This window comes from Sus scrofa, chromosome 1 (genome assembly GCF_054392235.1).
Source record: "Sus scrofa isolate SSC_HxYL_T2T_F1_AM1 chromosome 1, Sscrofa_HxYL_maternal_Yorkshire_Landrace_v2.0, whole genome shotgun sequence".
NCBI classification, from domain to species: domain Eukaryota; kingdom Metazoa; phylum Chordata; class Mammalia; order Artiodactyla; family Suidae; genus Sus; species Sus scrofa.
In genome coordinates, this window is record NC_139383.1 from 118,930,819 (window position 1) to 118,956,637 (window position 25,819).

General features: G+C 46.2%; 1 protein-coding gene and 1 long non-coding RNA gene across 17 annotated transcripts in view; one reads left to right on the plus strand and one right to left on the minus strand.

Annotated features, from left to right (window-relative positions):
• The window catches only part of TLN2 (talin 2), a 471,505-nt gene that overhangs the window by 393,809 nt on the left and 51,877 nt on the right, over positions 1–25,819 (minus strand). The window lies entirely within an intron of this gene.
• LOC146406321 (uncharacterized) lies at positions 18,284–24,915 on the plus strand. The gene is made up of 2 exons (XR_014809974.1): positions 18,284–23,312; positions 24,598–24,915. It is a non-coding gene; the product is annotated as an uncharacterized LOC146406321 (long non-coding RNA).

The window sequence follows — 25,819 nt, forward strand, 5'->3', positions numbered from 1 at the left end:
TGAATGCATCTAAGGCTTCCTGAGGCTCAAACCCACCAGGACACACTGCTAGCTGCTACAATCTTCTTCCCCTTGGTGATCTTAGAAATACAAGATTGGGTCCTAATATTAGTGACCTTTGATGGAAACAGCCAATAGGAATCACTGTCTGCCACAGAATGAATGCTTATGTTCCCCCAAAATTCCTAGGTTCAAATCGTAACCCCTAGGGGGAAGTATTAGGAGGCAGGGCATTTGGGAGATGGTTGGGTCATGAGGATGGAGCCTTCATGAATGGCATTAACACCCTTATAAAAGGAACCACAGGTAAGTCCAGAGCTCTTTCTACCATGGGAGGGCACAGCAAAACGATAGCCATCTGTCTATGCACCAGGAAGTGGCTCCTACCAGACACAGGAATCTGTCGGTGCCTTGATCTTGGACTTCCTAGCCTCCAGAACAGTGATACAAATTTCTATTGTTTATCAGCCGCCTGGTTTGTGGTACAGTTACAGCAACCCAAATAATGGACAAAGACACATTACCCAACAGTTACAGCACATGGGCAGGCACGTGGGGCTACAACTCTGCTCAAAACCCAATGACCTGAGGCCCTGGGTCAGACCAGAGGGAGAGAATGAGAAGCATGGGTCACCTGCTGTCTTTCTAGTAATTTCCTCTTTTTAAATTGTCTTAAATTGTTTCAAGAAAATTCAAGGAAAACATCTCTCAGGCAGGGAAAAAACCCCCGATGAGTCACAATGCAGTGGCCTCTCTGCTTAGTCCAAAGCAGAGACAGCTAAATGGCCCCAGGCCAACTGTAATCTGGAGGACACATGCCTGGGACAGAATCACAGGGAGGAGAAGAGTGAACTCAGTCCTGTCCCCCAAAGGACATCTCCTAAGACTCAACCTGCAGCCAGGGACAGGCCTGCACGTTCCACTGCACTAAGGGCCCCCACCACCAGTATGAATCAGATCATGATCTTACTGTCAACCTGCTACAGAGACATTCATACTCAACTTGCCCAGCATGTGCGCTCACACACACCCACATATGTGCACACGCACCCCCACCTCCAACTCCAATTAACTTCCCGCGGCTGAAAATTCATCTCCCAGGATATGCCAGGCTTGAGAAATCGTGTAAAGGTATGCCATTACTGAGTTAGAAAATACTTCCTCTTTTGGAATGAAATGCATTCCTATTTTGTCACCTTATGTTTCTTCCCTGGAAAGGTAGAAAGAGCAGATCGATTGATCTCCATTTTAATTTTTTTTTTTTTTAAACCAGACTCACTGGTTTCCAAACATGTGCCATGTGATGAGCAGACCCCTGGGAGCGGGTTTCAAACTATGGCCTCGCCTCATGTCCACTTGTCACTAAGCAGTTGCAATAGGAGAAGGGGACAATGAGAAACTGCCTGGCTGAATAGGTCCGGGGATGTGACAAGACCCCTCAACCCTGCATCAAACTCCCATTTCTTCATCGTATGGAAACCCTCCCCCACTGAGAGGTCTGGGAGACCCTCTAGGAATGGTACAGAAAACCCAGGACCAGCCAGGCATGGCTCTTTATTGACTTTAATCCATGTGCCATTACTCATTAGGTCCAGCTCAGAAGGAGAAATGAGAATCACAGAAGGACCGAGGTCCCCAAGGTGACACAGACTGCAAACTTGCCAGTTCTAATTCCCATCTCAAGGAATGAGAGGAGGCGTGGAGGGTGACCCTGCCTAATCCTCAACTTGGAGAGAGAGAGGAAAGGGGCCCAGGCACAAGAGCAAGCTTTGTCCCCAGTCACCATCCCCACAGGAGCCCCTGGCCAGCAGCGAGGACAGCACAGCCCTAACAGAGCTGGTCCGGGAGCTGCCAGGAATAAAAGACTCCATTGTTGCCTCTCGTGAGGTTTCCAAAGCCCAAGAAACAAGCCAAGGCCAGCAACTGTCAGGGAAGAGCAGCAAGTCAGACCTGTCACGTCACCATCACTTGAGGAAGACCTTTACCAGCTTTCTGGCCAAGCTGCCTCCCCACTATGGCTCTTTACACCAGGACAAGGAGCTCGAATCCCCACAGGCCATGGGGCAGAGGAGAACAACAGGGACTCTGTCCCACGTGTGCCAAGTCAGTGCTGACAACTGACAGAGACCAGCTCAGGTGGGCAGAGAAGGGACAAACTGTGATGTGGCCACCCTCCCTGCAGCCCACCCAGGGCTCCTCCACCTCACAAGTGGTCCCCACAGGAGTGCAGGTAAGCATCTGCCTTTACACTTCCCCTCACACTTTCCTTCTGTCAAGTCCCTCAGCCTGTTGTGGCCTTATCTAGAGACGGTCAAAGTGCCAACACAAACCAGGCAGCCTCCTGCCCCTCCAGATCCCACACCCTCATGCCAGCAGGATCCTTCCCTAGGCAGAACCACTCTCCCAGGAAGGCAGGTCATTTGCAGAGGCTCTTCTGCCAGTAAGGCTGGACCCCCGCGGAAGATAGGGCCCAGCTTCTCTGCATAGTCATCTGCTCCCGCCTTAAAGCATCTGAAGCTCAAAAATTCCCGGGAAACCCCAAGGAGATCCCCTTGACTAAGGGCAGACAGCACATGGACAAGTTAAACAGACAGCTTAGTCAACACTCACAGGGGTCTTTGGGTTTGGGGGTTTAATTTTTCTTTTCACAGCCACACTTGCGACATATGGAAGCTCCCAGGCCAGGGGTTGAATCAGAGCTCTAGGTACCAGCCTACGCCATAGCCCCAGCAACCAGGGATCCTTAACCCAGTAAGCGAAGCCAGCAATCAAACCTGCATCCTCATGGACACTCTGTCGGGTTCTTAACCCACTGGGCCACAACAAGAACTCCTCACTCACAGGTTTTAAGACCTAGTCTGTATGATATGATTACCTTCTGCCAAATGGTTTCCCCACCTGAACCCAATCCCACTGCCTAAGGCCAGGATGTCAAGGAGCCTGGTAACCCTCTTTCCTGCCACAAGGCAGCAGAAGGAGACAGAGCTAGAGAGAGCTGAGCAGTGAGACATTGTTCCAGCCAACACCCTGGGGCAATGCCAAGCCCCAGGAAGAGAAATGGCCATACCTGTGTATACTTCCAGTCTCCCATGGAGATCAGAGCCTCTGAAATGTACGCTGAGATAAGCCCTCAGACCCATCCCCAACCACTGGGAATCTAAAATTAGCCAGAGAAAGCATGCACTCAGCCCATCTTCCACACAGCACCTGATAAGTGTCACTACCTCCTCTGGCAAGGACTTGTCTCGGGGAGTGCTATAAATACCACCTGAGTCTGCCCGATGTGAATTATGAATACCAGGAATAGTTTCAGGGTTTCCAGGCACTGGCTATGTGACAGGGGTGTCAAATTCAAAGTCGCCTGGGCACGAGGGAGACCCAGAGAATACACACATCCCTCGGACCCAACCCGCCTTCTGAACTGTGGGGACGATCTACTCCAGCACAGTCACCTCCCGTGTAGCCAAAACTGTTGTCACCACCACCCCCCAGAAACCCAATGAGACACTCTTCACCTCTTGGCAAATTACCATTAAGTATGAGACTCAGGGACATAAGTAGTTTGAAGTTACAGGAAAGAACAAGGAGGGTTTCAGCCTCACCCAGAACCTTCAAGGGATGAGGTCCTAGCAGAGGCTGGAGGGGAGCTGGGATTGACTGGATGACCCCAGGCCGCTTGCATTCAGAGGGTGCTTAATAAATGTCTGTGGCATGATCTTCAGGTTGGGGGCTTTCAGAAGCTCACAACTGCAGAGTCCTAGCCCCCTGAAGCTGGGCATGAATAAGGGAGCTTGCCAGAGAGCAGAAAGCCAGCCGGGATACCCTGGAATGGGTGAAAGAGAAAGCTCCCGGCTTGGGGAACAGGTGGGGTGGCAACTGGGCTGGGAGGACACAAGCCCATGATGTGGATACAGGAGCAATGGCCAGGGAGGAGAAGGCAGGTCAAGGCAGTAAGGTGTTGCAGAGGCGAAAGGGACAGAGAATGTTAAGGGAAAAAGGTCAGAAACAGCAAGCCTTGAAGGGCAGCCCAAGACAGAGCTGATTCCCAATCAGCCATAGCTGGGGATGTTGAGGAAGCAGGGGCAAGAGATACAAGTTACTCTTTTCTAAAATTTGCCAGCAGACATCCAACTTAACACTATGTTAGCGTGGGAAAAAAAATGATTAATCACACCCCATCAGTTCACAGCTCCAGCCTTTTAGCAACTTTGTGCTACCCGATTTTCTCCCCGCCGGGCCTCCCCTCCTTCCTGTCCTGTTCCTTCAGTTTCTTCCATCCAGAACGCCCTAATGTCTGTATTCCAGAACTCTCCAGGCTCAACTGAGGCTGTACCTCCATGAACCCATCCCTGCTTCCCAGCCCCCATCATTTCCCGTTCCTGTTAGGTACCACTCTCTTGACTTGCCAATTGCAGCAACTATGTGACCCCCACTCATCACAAACTCCTGTAGGCAGAGTCAAGGTCTCATGGTTTCCCTCTTTCCCTTCATCATCTGCTCTCGCCCATGAGAGACCCCCAAAAAGAGCAGTAAATAAGACCTTTTTTTTTTTTTGCTTTTTTAGGGCCACACCTGCAGCATATAGAAATTGGCTATATGGGGTCGAATTGGAGCTACAGCTGCTGGCCTACACTACACCCACAGCAATACAGGATCCAAGCGGCGTCTGCAACCTACACCACAGCTCATGGCAATGCCAGATCCTTAACTCACTGAGTGAGGCCAGGGATCAAACCTGCACCCACATGGATACTAGTCGGGCACATTACTGCTGAGCAACAATGCTAACCTCCAAGACTGTTTTCTTAAAAAACAGTTATTTTTCTACCTTCTTTGCGTAAATTCTTTGTGCTTAGTAACAGACATAACTGCCCACATACCATCCCTATGTCAAATATTTCCCCAGCATTTTCCCCAGCATGAATGATTCTGTCAGCCCCTTGGGAAGAACAGAAGCAGAAATGAATCTGTCTAAGGGATTGGGGGAAGGGGGGGGTTGACCAGAGATAAGGTGAGGTGCTAGAGTTTCTCTCTTCTCTCCCCCCAGCTGCCCACCCCCATCCCACATGGTCAGAGGAAGCCAGGGTCTTGAGAAGAATGCTCTGGAAGCATCTCCTCAAAGGTTTATCCCAAGGAGTTTAGTCCTTACTAGGCTACCTCTGGTCACTATTTCTCTAAAGAGCTGAAATAAAGGAAACTAGCCTTGCAGGGTCTGAGCTAAACTAAAGACCTAGACCTAAATGCTCAGAGCAAAGCCCCTTCCTGACCAAGCCCTGCTCTCCCAGGGTCAAGGTGAAGTCCCATGGAGATGAGTCAGAAGGAAGCGGTGGGCCAGATGCAGCAGCCAACTTAAGCATTTGCCACAGGCTGCCAGAGGACCCATTCCTAACAACCAGACATAAAAAATGATCCCACATCCCATGAAGGTCCCCAGGTTCCCACCAAGTTTCCTGGCCAGAGAGGCAGCAGCCCTGTCAAAGTAGGCACACCCCTACCTCCAGCCCCCTAGAGCCACTAACCACAGTCAACCAAGCTCGGCCAGAAAGTCTGGAGCTGCAAGCACAGCACGTGACCATGTCAAGGCCTGGCCTCCCCCATGTGTGGAGGCAGCAGTTGAAGCCCACCCTTGGGGTCCTGGAGACCTCTCTTCTTTCTTCCATTTCTGCCTCCCTCTCATACCAACATTTGCTTGAGGACTGCTCTCAAAACTGATACCAGTGGAAAGGAAACATCCAGACTACAGTCACAGTTGAGTCATTAACTATGGCATAGCCTCTCAGGGAAGAAAAAGGCCAAAATGAGCCCAAATTCCTAGGGCTGTGAAAACCCAAAATAAAGCATATATGCCTTAGCTATGAACAAAGTAATGTGTCCCAGAAGTCTCAGGAGAAGGCCTCCTCAGCATGCAGCCCTCTCAACTCTCCCGTAGGCAGCTGGGGGCCTGAGATCACATCTGTGGGTGGGCCCAGACCCGGGAAGAATAGCACCAAACACCAATTTTCTCTACCTATCCACCAGCAGTGGAGGAAGGGCTCACACTGTTTGTAAACCCTGAAAACTATTATTTTCTGTCCTCCAAAACACTGGAGAGAAAGCAAACCAGCCCCAGGAGTCCAAATGCAAGAGGGAAGGCTAAGTGCAAACAGCAGCACAGCAAATGCAGAGAAAGCACAGTTCAGTGCCAGCCTGGCTTACTCAGGGCAAATGGATTGGTGGCATTTGAATCTATTGAATTCATACACAGCAGGGAGATGCAAAGTATCACCACAATCAACTCAATGACAGTGGACTGTTAAACAGAAAGGGAAGAGGGAAACTTGGAGTCGAATTTCCATTTTTCACACTAGATAAAATCACTTCTCGGCAGCTGGCTCCATCAGTCAGCAAGAGAAACCATGGCCCGGGCAGGCATGCAGCTGGCTCTGGAGAATCCCTCAAACACACACTCTTGGATCCCTGCAAACTGTCAGGTATCCTCGCACCTGCACAGGACTAATAACTGTAGATTAGGGCTCCCGCTTTTGGCATCGGCCATGTACAGGTCATTGGTACCTCTTGCCTCTTTATCTCTAGACACAACTGACAGAAACCTATGCTACTACTATAAAAAAATCCTACTTTTAGGATACAAGTTTTTAATATTCCAACAAAGGTAAGGTGACAAAGCCAAATCACCTCTCTTCTACCAAATCTGCCTATCTCCTGAGATCTTTATAACCAACCCTCCAGTCCTTCACCCAGGAACCACTTTGTGTTCACCACTGAGCTGCTGAGATTTGGCAAACAAAACCACAGGATTCTTGGTTAAATGTCCATTTCAGAGAAACCACATGTAATTCCTTAATGTAAGTCTTCCCTGTGCAACATTTGGGCCATACTTAAAATTATTCACTGTTTATCTGAGACTTAAATTCAACGGGGCAGCCTGTATTGTATCTGGCAACCCAAAATACAACATTCTAGAGAAAAAAATGAAACTTAAGAACAGCTGGAAGTAAACTTTGGGAGCCTCCAGCTGTCTCATTGCACACAGAGGATCAGCTAAAGCAGTACACTGGCCTAGACAGCAAGGACAGGCAGAAGGGGACTGGGGGTGGAGGGGCGCTGGGGAGGGGGTCTCTTCCAGAGAGAAACGTGAAGACCATTCTCTTCTCCTTAGACGGCTTACTCAAAATATCAACAGAGCAAACTGAACTTCAACACACAAGCCAAACACAAAAAGAGAAATATTTTATAATCCTACTTATATGAGGTCCCCAGATTCCTAGAGACAGGAAGTAGAATGCTGGATGCCAGGGGATGAAGGCGGGGGAGAATGAGGAGTTCCAGTTTAATGGGTATGGAGTTCCAGTTTGATGAAAATGTTCTAGAGGTGGATAGAGATCATGGTTGTGTGACAACATCTATCTACTTACCACTGAACCATATACTTAAATGACGAGAGTGCTAAATTTTACATATATTTCACAATTTTTTTTTAACTAGCCTCTTTCCTTCCCATTTCCAGTTTAGCTATGTTTTTCCCTTCCAAAACGTCTAATTCAACTTTAACTTCATGGCATAGGTATTTGCTAAGAGTCTCACAGTTTACAAGGAAATCTTAGCAGCAGGACAGGGATGAACATCAAGGTAGGGGAGAGAGTTAGCTCCTCGGGAGGCGTGTCCTCACACCCACCGGGTCCCAGCAGAAGCACCCTCCCCACCTCACTTGTGCTTCTCCCTCTGTGCTCTAAGGACCTGGGCATCATCCCACACTCAGCTTTTGATAGGCTCTAGAAAGCAAGCTCATGTCCAGGGGCATCAGGGAGCCTTCTGAGGGATGAAGTGGAGGATCGTAGACCCCACATCATCTCTGCATCTGGACCACTCTCTTTTCCAAAAGAGCAACCAGGCCTCAGGGCTCTGAATCCGCCCTCAGGCAAATGTAAAAGCCAAACAATGGGTGAAAGATAATGGAGGGGAAAAAAACCAAGTTTGATTCCTTTGGGACTGAGAAAGGGTCCTTTCCCATCCATTCACACAATGACGACACATACATGCACATGGCACACCTGACTCTGGAGGCTTCAGTCCAGGGGTCATTTCACACAAATATCTGGTGGAAAGTGGCAGGTCACCTGTCCTAGAGGTTTGGAGACTTCACTCTGACAGGTACAGTTAAAACATAAAACCCAGGAGTTCCCGTGGTGGCGCAGTGGTTAACGAATCCGACTAGGAACCACGAGGTTGCGGGTTCGGTCCCTGCCCTTGCTCAGTGGGTTAACGATCCAGCATTGCCGTGAGCTGTGGTGTAGGTTGCAGATGCGGCTCGGATCCCGCGTTGCTGTGGCTCTGGCGTAGGCCAGTGGCTACAGCTCCGATTCAACCCCTAGCCTGGGAACCTCCATACGACGCGGGAGCGGCCCAAGAAATAGCAAAAAGACAAAAATAAAATAAAATAAAATAAATAAAACCCAGAAGTTGCCACTGCGGCAATGTATGGATGGCATCTCCAAAGCGCCAGGATACAGGTTAGATCCCCGGCCCGGCACACTGGATTAAAGGATCCAGCATTGCCACAGCTGTGATGTAGCTGTGACTTGGATCGGATCCCTAGCCCAGGAACTCCATATGCCATGGGGTGGCCAAAAATGGGGAAAAAAAAAAGAAATTTTTTTTTAATTAATAAATCCCAGACAGAGTCAAGGGCTGCAAAGTATTCTTGACACCCATGAAGCCGTGCAAAGCTGACTGGAGGTAAGCAGGGAGGCTCCCTTGAATAGCTGGGTCCGTCCCTGGTCTGCTCACCAGGCTGTGAAGACTCCTCCCCTCTTACCTGTTCAACCTGACCCTAACCCGGCCGATGGCTTAGTGGCCACAATGACCCCTCACACCGGGTACCAAACTCCCGGGACCGATAAAGGCCCACACAGGTGGTTCTGAAGTGGAGGTTCTTTTACTTCCTTGAGCCTCACAATCACACTAGGGATTCCTCTTCCACCTCTACCCAACCCCAGTCCCAGGTTCCCTCCCCCGCCTGCTCAGGGATCCTCAGGTTTGGCAAGAACCCCCAGGAAATTCTTAAGGAAGGGAACTCTCAGGACACACATAAAACATAGAGAGGCAAGATTTGAGCTTTAAAAAAAAAAAAAAAAAAAAGTGCTAGGAGGACTATTTATTTCACAATATATAAGAAAGCTCACCATGTAATGTTGGCGGAAAAGAGCTGAATACCCAACTTCATATCCCGGGGGTCTCCCTACGGTGAATATTTATATATATGTTGAACTTGTTCCCAAGTTCACTGAGAAATATTAAGTCTTCTATATAAAGATGGTGATTTTGAGACACCATTGGCTTCTGAATCTGACTGCTCACTCAGCAGTGCTGGGCACCTGAGTGACACCAGTTTCCCATCCCCTCGCCATCTGAGAGTAGAATCTGATATCGAAGGGAAGAGTGGTTAGTGGGGAGAAGAGGGTTCCCAGCCAGGGGTCTTTTCTGATTCAGAGCTGAAGGGTGAGGACACCAAAGACACACAGGTCAGCTGGGAAGCTGGCTGGCCGGAGCCAAGATTCTGCAGGAGACAGTAGAAATAACATTAGAAAGGCGAGCTGGGGTCTGGCTACAAACACAGCTGGGGCCATGGCAGGTTTGTGAGCAGCAGCACACAACTAACTGCGTGGCAGAACTTGACATGGAATCCAAATTCTTTCACAACCAGGACAAGGAAGAAACAGTGAGAAGGAAGTGAGGGGGCAAGTAGTGACTGCATCAGAAAATACAAACAACTATACATCTTTGACTATGAATATTAAGCCTAGAAACCCAGCCCACCTCCCAACATTCTCCTCTCCCTTACTATGCACAGCTGTGGCCAAGGTTCTTTTTCTCTGTGTTTTTGAAGGGAACTTGGCACTCTGAGGCCAGTGGCTCTCAACAATGGACTGGTCAGGACAGCAGGAACTATGATTTCTCAACTCCCCTGCTTCTGCCAGCTCATCTTTAGGCTTTCCAAGTATCTACTTTAGCCCCAAGACTCCCAGGAGGGGAAGGAAGCATGACAAGGAAGATGCCAGCCTCAGGTCCAAACTCTGGCACAGACCATCCCTCAGAAGCAAAGGGGTCCAGTTATGCCTAAAATGTCACAGACCCTTTCATGAAACACTACAGCACCAGGCCCTTCCTCCTACACCCTCCACTTGGGCCTCCTTTAAAAGGTGGTCTATCTCTAAGGCTTCTCTTGGTATCTGTAAGCCACTTTATTTCAGGCCTGAAACACTAATACTCTGTGACACACTATTTTTCCTACTGCCAAGAATTTAATACCCAGCATTCAGTATTTTATATTAAAGTCAGTTATTTCTGCTATACATCAAAAGCCAATTTCCCCTAAAACTGCAAAGCTGAGACACCCCACCAAGGGATGCAAAAAACAGCAGCCAGTTGCCCTGCAAAATTATGCAAATTATGCCCTCTCTCCTTGAAGAGAACAAGAAGCCCCCTGGAAAAATAAAGTAGAAGAAATTGGAAGGCAACACTCCATCTTGGTCGTCCGCTAATAAGCTAAGTTGCATTTTAACATTTTAAACTAGGTCAGTTCTTGGGTTCTGGTATTGGACTTTTAAAGTACTTTCTTACTTCATATTTGGAATAACAGATTGGTGAGTCTAGAGACTCCTCCCTGAATTATTACTCCTAACAACCAAAGCTTATTTCTAATATTTTGTATCCCAGTCCAGAGCCTGCTGCCCTTAAAAAAGACAAACACTACCACCAAAAATGCATCGGTGATTAAAAATAAGCTGCACCACATGACTGAAACATAAATGTTGTCTCTTCCAATGGATTTCAAGTGTTTTAGCTTTAATCAGAAGTGATCAACTTGTCATCTTTCTGTAACGAGTCATTCCTCACAAGGTTTAGACAAACCCATGACAGAGAGGGCACTAGAGGGAAGAGCAAACACACAACAGAATAAACCAAATGAAGAGGAGAGGCCCCTTCCAGCCTGCCCATTGCAAGGCAGATTCTTCCCTCTGAATTGTTCTAACATGATCATGCATTCCTCTAACTACATTTGCAAATGAGGGACTCAACTCGATAACTGCTACTTAATTTTATCAAGACTTGTGGGATGTACTTGTTTGAGGAAAGCTATATGGAATTAGGGTTTAACAACTGGGAACTCTGTTCTTCACTGCTGGGAGTCTGTATTCTATAGCACTGACATCCCCCAAACCCTCCCCAGGGCAACTCTGGACCCCCAGGGTTCAAAGGAATCTAATTTTAGGTGAGTGTGTAGGCTTAGTGGGCCTAACCAGAGATGGGCTCCCAAGTTCATCTCCTAAATTCATGGCCTTGGGGTGCGCCCAAAGTACAACTTCCTGGGCCTCTCTCTGGAGGGTTCTCCATCAGTAGCCCTGGGGTGGGGTAGCCCCAGGTGACTCCATGCAGCCAGTCCCTGGGCCCACCTGAGCAGTTCGGCATTGGCCCACTGCAGGTAAGGAGTAGCTAAGACCTAGTTTGGTGCCAGGAGACCCCTTACAGTAGCACATTAGGAAATCATGAGGCTGGAAATCAGCTTGCTGCTATTGGATATGCTGGGTATAAAAACAGGAAGGCACTGGAGTGAAGGGTGGTAGGGAGTGAGTTCCCCTAAGAGCCTCAGGGGATTTGGAGTTTGAGGAGTTAATTCTATCAAAGGAGCACTTTCAAGATGGAAGACTGAGCCTGATAGACCGAAAATAGTGTCAAGGGTCCTTTGCCCTTCTACTCACTTGTCTTAATGACTCAGCCACAGGCTGTTTCCATGTTTCCATATATTTCCCCAGCCATCCAACTTGAAGCCACCTCTCTCCACTTTAAACTCCTAATGCATATCATTAATACCAACTTCCCCAATTGCACTGCATTCCATTCCATTAGTGAACAGTCCATAATCTTAAAAGAAAAGGAAAGATTTCCTGGACGGTTAGGTCTGGGACACCAAAGATTATGCAGATGCACATTCATTATGGAGATGAAGATTCTGAGAAGGTCTTCAATAAACTTTAATTGTATTTGACCTATTCTAAATGCAACTGACCTAGGAACCTATTTGTCAAGGAAACCCTATTACCCATCTCGCAGAACTGATGACCCACAGAAGATTTTGAGAAATGCTATCTCATTTACCCAACAACTAATTATGTCACATCTGATAGTTTGCTATTTAACTGACTTGAGTGGTTATTTAATCTTTTGCTATTTGGTTCTATATGCATCTGGGTATATCTTTTAAATAGAACATTCATTTGAGCTAGCAGCATGTCTTTGAATTTCCAGCAGCCCCCAGTCCACCCCTTATACAGTGGAAATACACTCAAGAAATTCTTTAATTTGAAAGTGTTAGATCTGATGTTATAAACCACATGTGTCTTAGAATATACAATTCTTAAAACCTCAGATCAAGTAAGTTTCCATTTATTTATATATGTGGAAACTGAAGTCCAGGGATGTAAAATGGACTTAAAAGTTAATCAAAGGATCATGATAAGAACCCAGGTCTTCCCACTCCTTAGCTAGTATTCCTTCTGTAATTAAACACACTTTATCCTTTCAGGCTCCAGCTGGTGGTTTTCTAGTAGGTCAAGTGATTTGAATACCCCAGGCAGCATGACATGGCCATACTAATTATAAAAGAACTGAAACACTGGAGTTCCCATTGTGCACAGCAGAAACGAATCTAACTAGTATCCATGAGTATGTGGGTTCAATTCCTGACCTCACTCAGTAGGTCAGGGATCTGGTATTTCCATGAGCTGTGGTGTAGGTTGCAGATGCAGCTTGGATCCCAAGTTGCTGTGGCTATGGTGCTGACCCTAGCAGTAGCTCCGATTCAACCCCTAGCCTGGGAACTTCCATATGCCGTTTGCTAATAAGCACTCTTTTTTCATTTTTTTAAGTTTTTTTTTTCCTGTTATAGTTGGTTTATAGTATTCTGTCAAGGTTCCACAATGCTTATTGGGATTTTAAGGCTTTAGAGCTCAGTATCAGACTATCAAGAAAAAAGACTATGACATTTGCAGGTTGCAGAGCTAAATAAGACACTTGACTATTGTCTATTCCAACATTTCAATATATGCCTCTTATATTGAAAGAGCTATATTTACATATATAAGCTCTGAAGGTCTGATATATTCAAACAAAGCCACTTAAGGACGTAAGAGTGTGTGCCTGTGTCTTGGGAGTCACCTTCAAGTGTGACTCTCCACTTATTCCCAAAGATATCCAGTGATGAAACTGTGATACCTCTTATTTCTCCACTAACCTCAAAGTAACATGGATTCAACCCTAGCATATACATCAGAACCACCTGAGGGACAGTATTGGCGGGGGCAGTGTTTGCAGAATCAAGACCTCCAAATGTGGAGGTCTTGGAACTTTTACAAAGCCCAGAGGCAATGCCTGACCCACAGTACTGATGACAACAGCAGCTCTGGAGGCCTGAGGTCAGCTGTCTCATTTGCAGGTGCTGCCCATGGGCATTTTGACAAACCCAATTCCACTCCTAAAGGTCAATTCCTCCATCAAAGCCTCTCTGACCCCTGGATTCCCAATGCCTGCCTTGTCTCTCCTATCCCAGAATCCCTCAGTGCTGACCATACAGCTGACACTGAGCCCTCTCCTGGTACCTCCAGGGCCATGATACATGGTAACTGAAATTTTGGTGAAGCATACATTGTGGTTCTTCCTACATTTTAGTTCCTCACTGAGGCCCAGCAGTTCTCAGCACATGCACAGACACTGCAGGTGACAGGCCAGGCTACATGACCTATGGCCCTGTGCCAGCACCAAGTACATTTCCAGAAGCTAGCTGCTGGCTCTGTATCTACCCTTTCTGCCCCACTCAATAAAGCACGATGGAAACCATACAAGGGAAAGCAATCTTATTACAGGAATCGCCCTGCTTCCTCCTTTCCAGTACGTCAGCCAGAAGTAGAGTGCTTTAACCAGCCATTAGCAGCAAATCACTTCAACACACCTCACAAATGATTGTGACACGGCAGTGAAAGACCACATTGCAGTTAACAACTGTTGACTGAACTAGTCCTAATACACTTATGCTGGTGTTGGAAATGGAGACCAAGCAAAGAGGACTAAGAAATATCAACTGATTCAGAATCTTTATCCCATTAAATGCAATAATGAAGACATTAAATTACCGACTATGGGAAGAGTGGTCACAAATTGCTCAATGGTGTTTTAAAAACTAAAGACTGCTCGACATCACTAATTATTAGAGAAATGCAAATCAACATGAGGTACCACCTCACACCTGTCAGAATGGCCATCATTAACAAGTCTACAAATAACAAATTCTGGAGAAGGTGTGGAGAAAAGGGTACCCTCCTACACTGTTGGTGGGAATGTAAATTTCTACAACCACTATGGAAAACAGTATGGAGGAAACTCAGAAAACTAAATCTAGAACTACCATATGACCCAGCAATCCCACCCTTGGGCATATTCTGGACAAAACTTTGCTTGAAAAAGACACATGTACCTGTATGTTCACTGCAGCACTATTCACAATAGCTAAGACACAGAAACAACCTAAATGTCCATAGACAGATGAGTGGATTAAGAAGATGTGGTATATATACACAGTGGAATACTATTCAGCCATAAAAAAGAACAAAATAATGCCATTTGCAGCAACATGGAGAGAACTAGAGACTCTCATTCCAAGTGCAATAAATCAGAAAGAGAAAGACAAATACCACAGGACATCACATATCTGGAACCTAATATGCTGCACAAATGAAACCTTTCCACAGAAAAGAAACTCATGGACATGAGAACAGACTTGTGGTTGCCAAGGAGAGGCAAAGAGGGAGTGGGATGGACTGGGAGTTTGGGGTTAAAAGATGCAAACTATTGCATTTGGAGTGGCTGAGCAATGACATCCTGCTGTGTAGCACAGGGAACTATATCTAGTCACTTATGATGGAGTATGATGGAGGATAATGTGAGAAAAAGTATGTATGTATGACACAACACTGTAAATCAACTATAATGGAAAAAAAATCATAAAAAATTTTAAAAGAGGAGTTCCCGTCGTGGCGCAGTGGTTAACGAATCCGACTAGGAACCATGAGGTTGCAGGTTCAATCCCTTGTCTTGCTCAGTGAGTTAAGGATCTGGCGTTGCCGTGAGCTGTGGTGTAGGTTGCAGATGCGGCTCGGATCCCAAGTTGCTGTGGCTCTGGCGTAGGCCAGAGGCCACAGCTCCAATTTGACCCCTAGCCAGGGAACCTCCATATGCCATGGGAGCAGCCCAAGAAATATCAAAAAGATAAAAAAAAAAAAAAAAATTAATATATTTAAAAACGAACTTAAAACAAACAAACAAAAACAAAAAACTAGGAGTTCCTGTCATGGCTCAGTGGTTAAGGAATCCGACTAGTAACCATGAGGTTGTGGGTTCGATCCCTGGCCTTGCTCAGTGGGTTGAGGATCTGGCGTCGCAGTGAGGTGTGGTATAGGTTGCAGACATGGCTTGGATCCCGCGTTGCTGTGGCTCTGGTGTAGGCCGGCGGCTACAGCTCCGATTCAACCCCTAGCCTGGGAACTTCCATATGCCGCAGGAGCAGTCCTAGAAAAGACAAAAAAAAAAAAAAAAAAAAAAAAAAAAAGACTACTTACCACTATGCTTCCTTTGCGGAACTTATCCCTTCCAAGAACCACACATCCACAGTACCGAGGCCATCTGAAGGCTAGGTCTACATGGGCTTTGTTAATTCCATGGACACAGCGAAGGACACCAATGACCACACATCAGGAAAGACAAAGGCCATTTCTCAGAGCCCCTCATCCTGTCCTCTCAGCTGTACCTGGAATTCCTAGCCTCACCTCCTTAATACCCCCTGCAGCCTTCCTCCCCCCCTTGCTGGCCACACCTTCCTTGTTTCCTTTGCAGGTTCCCCCTGCTCCACCACAAATTACCTGTGAAGATCCCTCCCAAGCTCACATCAGTAGGCTCTCAAAGGCTTCTCAAGGTGCATTCTGTTGACACAGGTGGATGAACTGCTGAAAACTAGAGTCCCATGTTTCAGGCACCCTGCAGGAGGCCCCCAGCCTCTTCAACCAGCAAGGCAAACAGGGAAAACAAGGGTTGTACATTCATACCCCTCTCTCTTCTCTTACAGATGCTCCTTAATTTTTCTGTTGCAAGTTTAGTGACTTGAGACAATTCTGATGAGGTCTCTTGAGGTCGCTGGGAATAAAAATTTCTGAAGAAAATAAATCCTCCTCCTTTACAGGTTTAATAAAGAGCTCATTCATAATCCGAAGATTTTCATTTTGCCCAAGTTTTAACAGTTTATAATAAAGAACACAGAACTTTTACCAATAAAAGTCACTGTCCAACAGAAATTATTAATGGTGATAAAACAAACTGTGGTGGGGGTGGGGGTGTTTTTCATTTGGCCGCACCCATGGCATGCAGAAGTTCCCAGTCCAGGGATCAAATCCATGCCGCAGCAGTGACAACACTGGATCCTTAAGCCAGATCCCTCAGCCACCAGGGATCTCCAAAACAAACCGTAGTTTCATGTTAGAGACAATTAAGGAAGCAGGAAGGGCATGGACAAAAGCCAAACACTGCAGTCAGAAGAAATACTAGAAGGCATTTCTGAATCTGATCTTTTAAAGAATAAGTACAACCAATTATTAACTATGATAGGCTATTACTCCTTCTGCAAAAGACATCCACCTCCTACTCCCCAGAACCTACAAATATGTCACCTTTCATGGCAAAAGAGTGTGTGCACATGTGATTAAAAACTGTTGGGGGAGTTTCCATCGTGGCTCAGTGGTTAACGAATCCAACTAGGAACCATGAGGTTGCGGGTTCGATCCCTGGCCTTGCTCAGTGGGTTAAGGATCCGGTGTTGCCGTGGGCTGTGGTGTGGGTTGCAGACACAGCTCCGATCCTGCGTTGCTGTGGCTCTGGCACATGCCAGAGGCTACAGCTCTGATTAGACCCCTAGCCTGGGAACCTCCACATGCCAAAGGTGCGGCCCTAAAAAAAAAAAAAAAAAAAGATTTCTGAGATGGGAGATTTTCCTGGTTTATCCAGTTGGTACCAGTGTACTCGCAAGGTCCTTACAAGAAGGGTCAGGGTCAGAAGAAAGGAGAAGTGACACTGGAAGCAGAAGTCAAAGAGCAAGCTTGGAAAATGACATATTGCTAGCTCTGGAGATGGAAGACAGGGCCACAAGCCAAGGAATGCCAAATGCCTTTAGAAGCTAGAAAAGGCAAAGAAACACTCCCCCAGCTCCTCCACAAAGAGTACTGCCCAGTTGTAAACTTTCTCTTTAGGAGTTCTGACCTTCAGAACTCTAAGAAGATACATCTGTGTTGCTTTAAAGTAGTAAATTTAAGGTAATTTGTTGTAGTAGCAAAATGTCATGATTTGCAAACTTGAGCACCTTATCAGAAATATTTAAACTCATTTTCAATGTGAAAAACAATTTTTCCTCTAGGAAGTAAAGTGTTCATACCTATTTTTCAGAAGAATAGAAGTACTTTAATAAAGATTCCACCCTGTCAGCCTTTCATGTGAACGTTGTTTAAACATGCCTAAAGTCACTTGTGCTCTCAGCATGAATATGCATATCACCTCCTGGTAACTGGCCCAAGGAGTAGATAAAATGAAGCTAGTCGAATTCCTGTTCCGGCTCAGCAGAAACAAATCTGACTAGCATCCATGAGGACGTAGGTTTGATCCCTGGCCTCGCTCAGTGAGTTAAGGATCCAGCGTTGCCATGAGCTGTGATGTAGGTCACAGACACAGCTGGGATCTGTGGCTAGGCCAGCGGCTGCAGCTCCAATTTGACCCCTAGCCTGGGAACCTCCATATGCTGTGGGTGCAGCCCTAAAAAGACAAAAAAAAAATAGAAAATTAAATAAATAAAAAATAAAATGAAACTAGAAATCACATCCTACCTGTGGGTAGGTTTGCAGATCTCCACGGTCTAAATACTCTCACCACAGCCAATTCAAGCTACCAACATCACGACACCAACACCAAATCGAGAAGAGATGTGGTCAGCCCACATGAGCAGGTATGAGCCAGCTGGGCTATTAATTCCCTAACTTTCGGACTCAGAGGACTCAATATATGCTTCATGATGAGATCCTTTTGCAAAGAAAGTACTCAAAAAATACAAGTTTAGGAAACAGTACTATATCCCTTTTCTCAGATGTTCATACTTAAAGGCTCTGACAAGTTCTGCAGCTTTGTTGGGCTTCATTTTCTTTTTCTTTTTTTTTTTTTTTTTTTTTCTTTTAAGCCCAGTTATCATAGTTTAGCACAGTGTTTTGTACTTGTACTCAGTAATGGGGCCACCTGAAGCTCATCGAAGTTAGAAAGCCCTCTTTAGGAGAAAGAATACAAAATTAAGTCAGGGCCTTGGTAGGGACCCCTATGTGAGGAGTCCTAAAGCTTCAACTTCATTGTTTCAAGGCAAATCCATCCCTGCACGTGTTGGAACCTCCTTGAACTTACCATGTGATACAGCACTAGTTCAATGGAGCTCACACATTAGGAAATACTGTCCTGCCGCAGGACTATGAAAGAGGCAAGAAACTGAGAAAGCACTTGAAGAACAAGCTATCTATTTATTCTACACGGATGTGACTATATCCAGAACCTAGCTTTGTTTCCATGGGCCACTTTCCAAAGGATAGGAATTGCCTTGTTTTATAGGTAGCTTCCTTCAGCAAAGTATTCCCTATAATAGTCACCAAGTCATGCTTTCCACATTTGCTAAGCACCACATGGGAGGATATAAAAATGGCTGAAATAGCCCCCAAGGAGCTAAACTGTTCAAAAGAATAGCAAATGTGCATCCATATCACAAGCTGCTTAGCACAACAGCTCCATTTAAGAAGAGAGGTATCAATCTTAAGTAGAAGCAGGGTGGTCAATAATTCCTGCTATGGTAACCCAGGAATCCATAGCCATGAGCAAGACTGGGACAGGATGGGGAGAGGAGTAGAGAATAAGGAGGTTGCTATGGCAACACTCCCCCAAGCACAGAGGGGCAGCCAGCACTCCCAAGCCCGTCCTTGCCACCCTTTAGGCTAAAGCTCTATTTACAGGAAAAAAAAAAAAAAAAAAGCTCTGCCATTCAGTTGTATTTACAGGTCCACAGAGAGAACCATGCTATGGCCAAGTTCAAGCTACCTCACTCAGGGAATAAAACCTATCTACAGACTTAACCTACCTATAAGCAAGGAGAAGAGAAGATATGCAAGAATCAGGAATGATTTGTTTTCTTATCTCAAGTTTAGATGTAAGGAGTTTGAACAGGCAAAGGCGTACCATTAATCTCAGCTTCTAATTTGGCAGTAGATGTTCAAGTCCAAGTTACATATGACTTCTGAGAGGTAGAAAGAATCAAGTTCATGACAGGTGCAAACTGTAACCTGAAGGATAGGAAGGCACATGACATTGAGGAAATGGTGAGCCAAGGCATGCAGGCAAGAAGGAACCCAGGACAGAGACCACAATGTCTGCCATATGGTGGGTTCCTTACTACCATGTGTTGATTAAATATGTCTGAGCCAGAGTTCCTGCTGCAGCTCAGCGGGTTAAGGACCCGACTGGTATCCATGACCAGGCGAGTTCCATCCCTGCCTCGCTCAGTGGGTTAAGGACCTGGCACTGCCGCAAGATGTGGCGTAGGTTGCAGATGCTGCTCGGATCTGGTGTTGGGCTGTGGTTGTGGTGAGAAGGCTGGCAGCTGCAGCTCCCATTTGACCCCTAGTCAGGGAACTTCCAGAGGCGGCAATCAATAATCAATCAATCAATCAAGTGTGAATGAAGAGACCACCCCAGTTAGCCCGCCCAGGTCTCGAATCTAATCACTACACCCGGAGTCTCTCCTTGCATTTTAGCAGAGCCCAGGTCCCGTTTAGGAGTTCCTGTCCCTAGAATAACCTTGACCCTGATTAACCCAGAGACAGCTGGAAGACAGAGACACCAAATACTTCCTTGCCCCCTCACTAAGGTCTCCTGACTTCATCCCAAAGCAACTTTTGAAACTCCCAGTTCAGTGGAATCAAGGCCAAATACTGAATGTTCCCAGATGACAACTCACTCCCAAAGAGAGGAAGACCAATGCCGGCCAGAGGCTTTTATAATCAGTCACGGACTATGACCATTCACCAGAAATAAACATTTATTCCCACTGGAGGGCTTCCAGAGGCTGGTGGCATGCTAACCCATCTTGTTAAAACTGATTAGGACAGGTCAAACACCCCATGTCTCAGAACCAGCCTGCATTCGGATGAAAAGCAGGTTTCATCATATCTGGCAGCTCCCAGGGACCAGCAGTGGCTGCCTCTCCTAGGAGGGGGCAAGTGGCATGACCTTCTAACAGTATCTGCCATGGGGACAACACAAAATCACAGCACATGGGCTGTATTATTACTGTTCCTGATCCTACATTACTTACGTTGTATGATTTTATTTCTGTATATGCAATACATATACACATCTTACTATATATGTACCACATTTATGTTTCTGATTCATTTAAAAGGTAAGCAAGGCCTATTACAAACAACTACATCTAAATGGCAGCCATACTATTAAATTCTTCTAAGGACAGAGGAAAAAGAAAAGAGGCAGAGCTTCCGTGCCTGCCTGCTTGCACCTCTCACAAGCATCCTATCTTAATAAATCTATTTCTTGCCTATCAAAAAAAAAAAAAAAAAGGAAAGAACAGGAAGTACGACTTCAATCTGAGCCCAACATGCACTAGTACAGCCCTTGTAGAAGGAGCCAAATGTGCAGCCCTGGCAGCCGCCGGACCTTTCCCTCCCCAAGGCAGAAAACCCCACAATGAAGAGAAAATTCTCCCAGGAGGTACATCCTTCCACCCTCAGGATCACCAGAGCACCTGCCTTGGCTGGGGAGTTTTGAGGAGAACCCAGGAGGGCAAGGAGGTCTGACCCTTGCAGAGCTGCCATTTACTGCCCAAGGCACTGCTGGAGGACATCACATGGTCTCAGTAGCCTTAGAACCATCCTTAGTCCCAAGCTTCAACCTAAATAGAGTAAATGCTGGCTCCACCTCACTTTCAACTTGCCTCTTGCTCCAGCTACACTGAATACCACGGGGCTGATCAGCTACATATGTGCCTACCTGGATGAGCTTAAGGATCAGGGCTGCAAGAGCCCAGAGGGAAGGAGATCACCAACTCCATGATGTTTACGAGGATGACACATGTTTAGGATAAAACTTTAACACATAAAGCTGTGTTTCTGCCTAAGGGGGGGAATGGAGCCACATGGAATTTTGCATGGGAAAGGACCTTCCAGAGAGACTTTCTTTTACAGGCATGGTTGTCTTTCATTTACAAGGATACACATATTTCTACAGGGTAAAGTACAATGGTCTGTTTTAGTATTCCACTCCAAATACAAAAAAAAAAACCAAGGAGGTGGTCTGGCTGCTCCCAGTGTCCCCTCTGTTTTCCATGAAACAACCACTACCGGATTAGGTCCTGCTGTTGACTATTTCTAGAGCAGCAAGCAATGGCTCACCGCCAGACGTCCTGGAAGTAAGTTGGACTTTCTGACCAAGGCTGGCTGGCGATGGTTCTCTGAATGCTTTCCGACCCTGAGCTCATCCCACTACATCCTCTCTAATGCCTTCCTTCCCCATGAGCTGTCAGGACCAGGCCAGCTCTCACCAGAGGCAGGGGAGGGAGAGGGGAGGGACTACACATGTCTGATGTCCTCCTACACCCTCAAGCCTGTAAATCAATTCGTTGCACTGACAGTTGTAGCATAAATGATTCATAGCTAAGTTAATCAATACATTTTTGCAGACACTGGTATTAACTCTGGTCATTTCAAGGGGAAAATATAGTTTGGGTTGCAGAAGCCACTGTGCCAATTTGGAGGGCACATAACCACACAGAAATCCTACAGTTTTTGGAAAATACACTGTCACCTAACAGGGGCGGGGAATAAACCTGACCTACTACAGAAGCATCAGTATCCTTCAGCAGAGACTGGGATCAAAAGCTCATGTCAGTCAAGAGGTGGCTCCACCATGCCCGCAAAGCAGCAGAGCTATGACCATGACCCTTGCCCACATTTTATCTGTGCCAACAGGTAGGGGCAGGGCAAAAGAGCGCCACCTTTCTAATTCATGTTCCAGGTGACAAATGGCAAAGAAGCAGCATGGCAGGAACTTCTACTCCCAGCACTGTGGCAGACAGTACTAATCCATTGTCACTCTTGGCCACGGAAGTGGATCTGGCCTCATGTTCTCTCTCACCTAAATCCTCTCAGCAGCCACTCTAATTACCAGGATGTGCAATTAAGGGTGAAATCCATTAGTCTATCTGCTTTACTCTTCATGCAGCTGTTGATGCATGTACTGATCAGAAAGTACTCCTAGATTGCTGATGGGCTCCCCACCAGCATGGGAGCTGCTCTTTTAAGGGGTCTCGATGGTATTTTTCCTGAAGTAGCTTATCATCACTAAGAGAGAAAACTGAACCATGCAAATAACAAAATACAAATACATACAAGAATGATATGTTGGGACTTCTACTGAAATGTTTAAGGAGGCACATCAAAGAGAAATTACAGAACCAAAAAACTGTGGAGCAAATGACCAAATCCATAACTTAGCCCAAGAGACCCTCCCGCCACAACCAGGCTCCTCCAGGCCCCTCAAGCCTGCTTTCAGGGGCTTGCTTGCTCCAACCACACCAGCCTTCTCTGGTTTCTCAAACACAATAAAGCCCCTTCCCACCCCAGGGCCTTGCCTGTAGCTTCCATGATTTGGAAGGCACGCTGCATTGACATCCACTCAAGACAAAGGTTTCCACTCCAACATATGCTCTCAACAAAGCCTCCCTGAACATCCTCAGTGACCACTCCTTCACCCCCAAGATCAGGGCAGGACTCCCAATCCTCCCATCAGCACTCATCCCGATTTCAGTGACTCTTGGAGTGAATCTCGCGTCCCAGCTATGCTTTCAACTAGTTGAGTGAGGACAGGGCAAATGCCTGCTGTGTTTACCCAGTGTCCCCAACACACAGCTTGGGACCCAGAACCATCAGACAATATTCAATGAATCGACAGATCAATGCATAGAGAAACAATAAGGCAAACAACTGAATTAAAACTGATGGTCCAGGAGTTCCTGTTGTGGCACAGTGGTTAATGAATCCAACTAGGAACTGCGAGGTTGTGGGTTGGTCCCTGGCCTTGCTCAGTGGGTTAAGGATCTGGCATTGCCGTGGGCTGTGGTGTAGGTCACAGACGCGGCTCGGATCCCGAGTTGCTATGGCTGTAATGTAGGCTGGTGGCTGCACTCAGGTTGGACCCCTAGCCTGGGAACCTCCATGTGCCGCAGGAAAGGACCTAGAAAAGGCAAGACGACAAAAAATAAAAAAACTGAAGGTCCAACAGGAGTTTAGAAGATTTGTGATGCAGAGGGGGATGGAAAGTCAGGAGTGAGGTGTGTATTGTCAAAGTCTGAAACAATTAGGCACAAGAAGCCTTCTACATTGTAAAGGCAGACAAAAATTGTAGCATCAAAACATGATACAAAACTCAAAAAGTCACAAAAGAAGTATATTTGACTACACATAAAAATTAAATTTTCTGCAGGGAAAAAGCTAACAAGGTCAAACGGGGGAAATATTTGCATAGTATAACAGAATACTCAATTCCACACTATATAAAAAGCACATACAACTTAATAAGAGATTGAACAGCATAACAACACAACAAAGAGGCAAAGAACTCAATGAGACAGTTGACAGAAATATACAAATGACTTAAGCATTGGAAAAGAGTTCAACATCCACATAGTAAGTAACATGAGCTACCATTTTTACTTAGCAGATTGGTAAATACCAATAAGTTTGGTAACACACTATGTTGGTAAGGGTGCAGGCAAACAGGAAAATCATCTACTGCTGATTAGATAACTGACACTCCTTTGGAGGACAGTTTGGCAAATATCAAATTAAAGATGAACACACTCTCTGACTCAATCTCTTTACTTCTAGGAATTTATCCCACAGAAGTGTTCATGCTTGTATGTCAGCATGTGTACGTTGGCCTCAACAGCGTTGTGTAAAACAGAGACAGCTGGATGGAGTTTCCTAGTGGCTTGGTCAGTTAAGGATCCGGTTTTGTCACTGCTGTGGTGCCTGTCACTGCTATGGCAATGGTTCAATCCCTGGTCCAAAAACTTTTGCATGCCATGGGCACAGCAGGGAAAAAAAAAAAAAAAAAAACACCCAAAGGCTAAAAACAAGCTAAATGTCAGTTGAAAAGAAGCTAATTAGTAGATCCAATGGAACATTATACAGCTGTTCAACAATGAGGCTCATTTCTATAGTCTGATATAAAATGATTTACAATGGTAATTTTTTTTTTTTTTTTTTTTGTCTTTTTGCCATTTCTAGGGTCACTCCCGCGGCATATGGAGGTTCCCAGGCTAGTGGTCGAATCAGAGCTGTAGCCACCGGCCTTCGCCAGAGCCACAGCAACACAGGATCTGCGCCGCGTCTGTGACCTACACCACAGCTCACAGCAACGCCAGATCGTTAACCCACTGAGCAAGGGCAGGGACCAAACCCGCAACCTCATGGTTCCTAGTCAGATTCGTTAACCACTGCGCCACAACGGGAATTCCAGTAAATTTTTTTAAGTAAGGTAATAGAATTATATAGAGTACTCCATTCATGTAGGGGATGGGAAAAGGCAATGAAGGGAAAAAAGAAGGAATAATAAATACTCATGCAGGGAGTTCCTCATGCGGCTCGGATCCCACGTTGCTGTGGCTCTGGCGTATGCTGGCAGCTACAGCTCCGATTCGACCCCTAGCCTGGGAACCTCCATATGCCACAGGAGCGGCCCAAGAAATAGAAAAAAAAAAAAAAAGACAAAATAAATAAATAAATACTCATGCATACACAGACTACTTCTAATATAATATACAAGACACTGCTAAGAACAGTCATCTTTAGAAGAGACCATGGTTTTAGTGGACAGGAGCTGAACTTACTTTTTATTGTATGCCTCTTTCTATGGTTTAAAATTTTTCCCTCATGGCAAGTTTACCTTTGCAAAGATAAAACTGTATGAAAAACAAGGAAGGAAGACAGATGACCCTAAAGTACAATTGATTCAGGAGGAAGAGAAACTAGACAGGAGACCCGAGTCACTAAGCTTCAAATAACCAGGCTAGAACTAAAAGGGGCATGATGAGAAAATATCGCTTATACCACAACAGGCACCCTTGTGTACCGAAGCCACGATGAGCAAAGACCCTGGGGCACAAACATGACCCAAAAGCGGAGCACACCATCCACCCTACAAACAGACCCCAAGCAAGCAGGGCATACATTCACAGTCCACAGGCAAGAGAACTTCAACACGAAATTCAAATTCCTAAGACAGTGCTAACACCAAGCCTAGAAATAGAGGTCATGCCCCAGAGAACTCAACTGGTAACAGTCACCCAGTACCGGGAATCTGCCCTCTGGTTCTCAGCAGGCCTGGCAGGTTTTAGAACTTGGAGAATCGGTCCTTCTGGACCACGGGAAAAGGTCGGCCAGAGGGTGACCACAGCCCTGGAGTTGATTTAATAAAGACAAAACAAGAAGTTATAAAGCAAAAGCCTCAGGCTTCTGTGCCAGGTTGTTCCCTGGGTCCCTGTGGCTGACAGCTACAGGTGACAGACTTTGAATGAACTGCCCAGCCAGAGCCTTTTCAGAGCTGCAGCCTTTTTCTCAGAAAAAAGCAC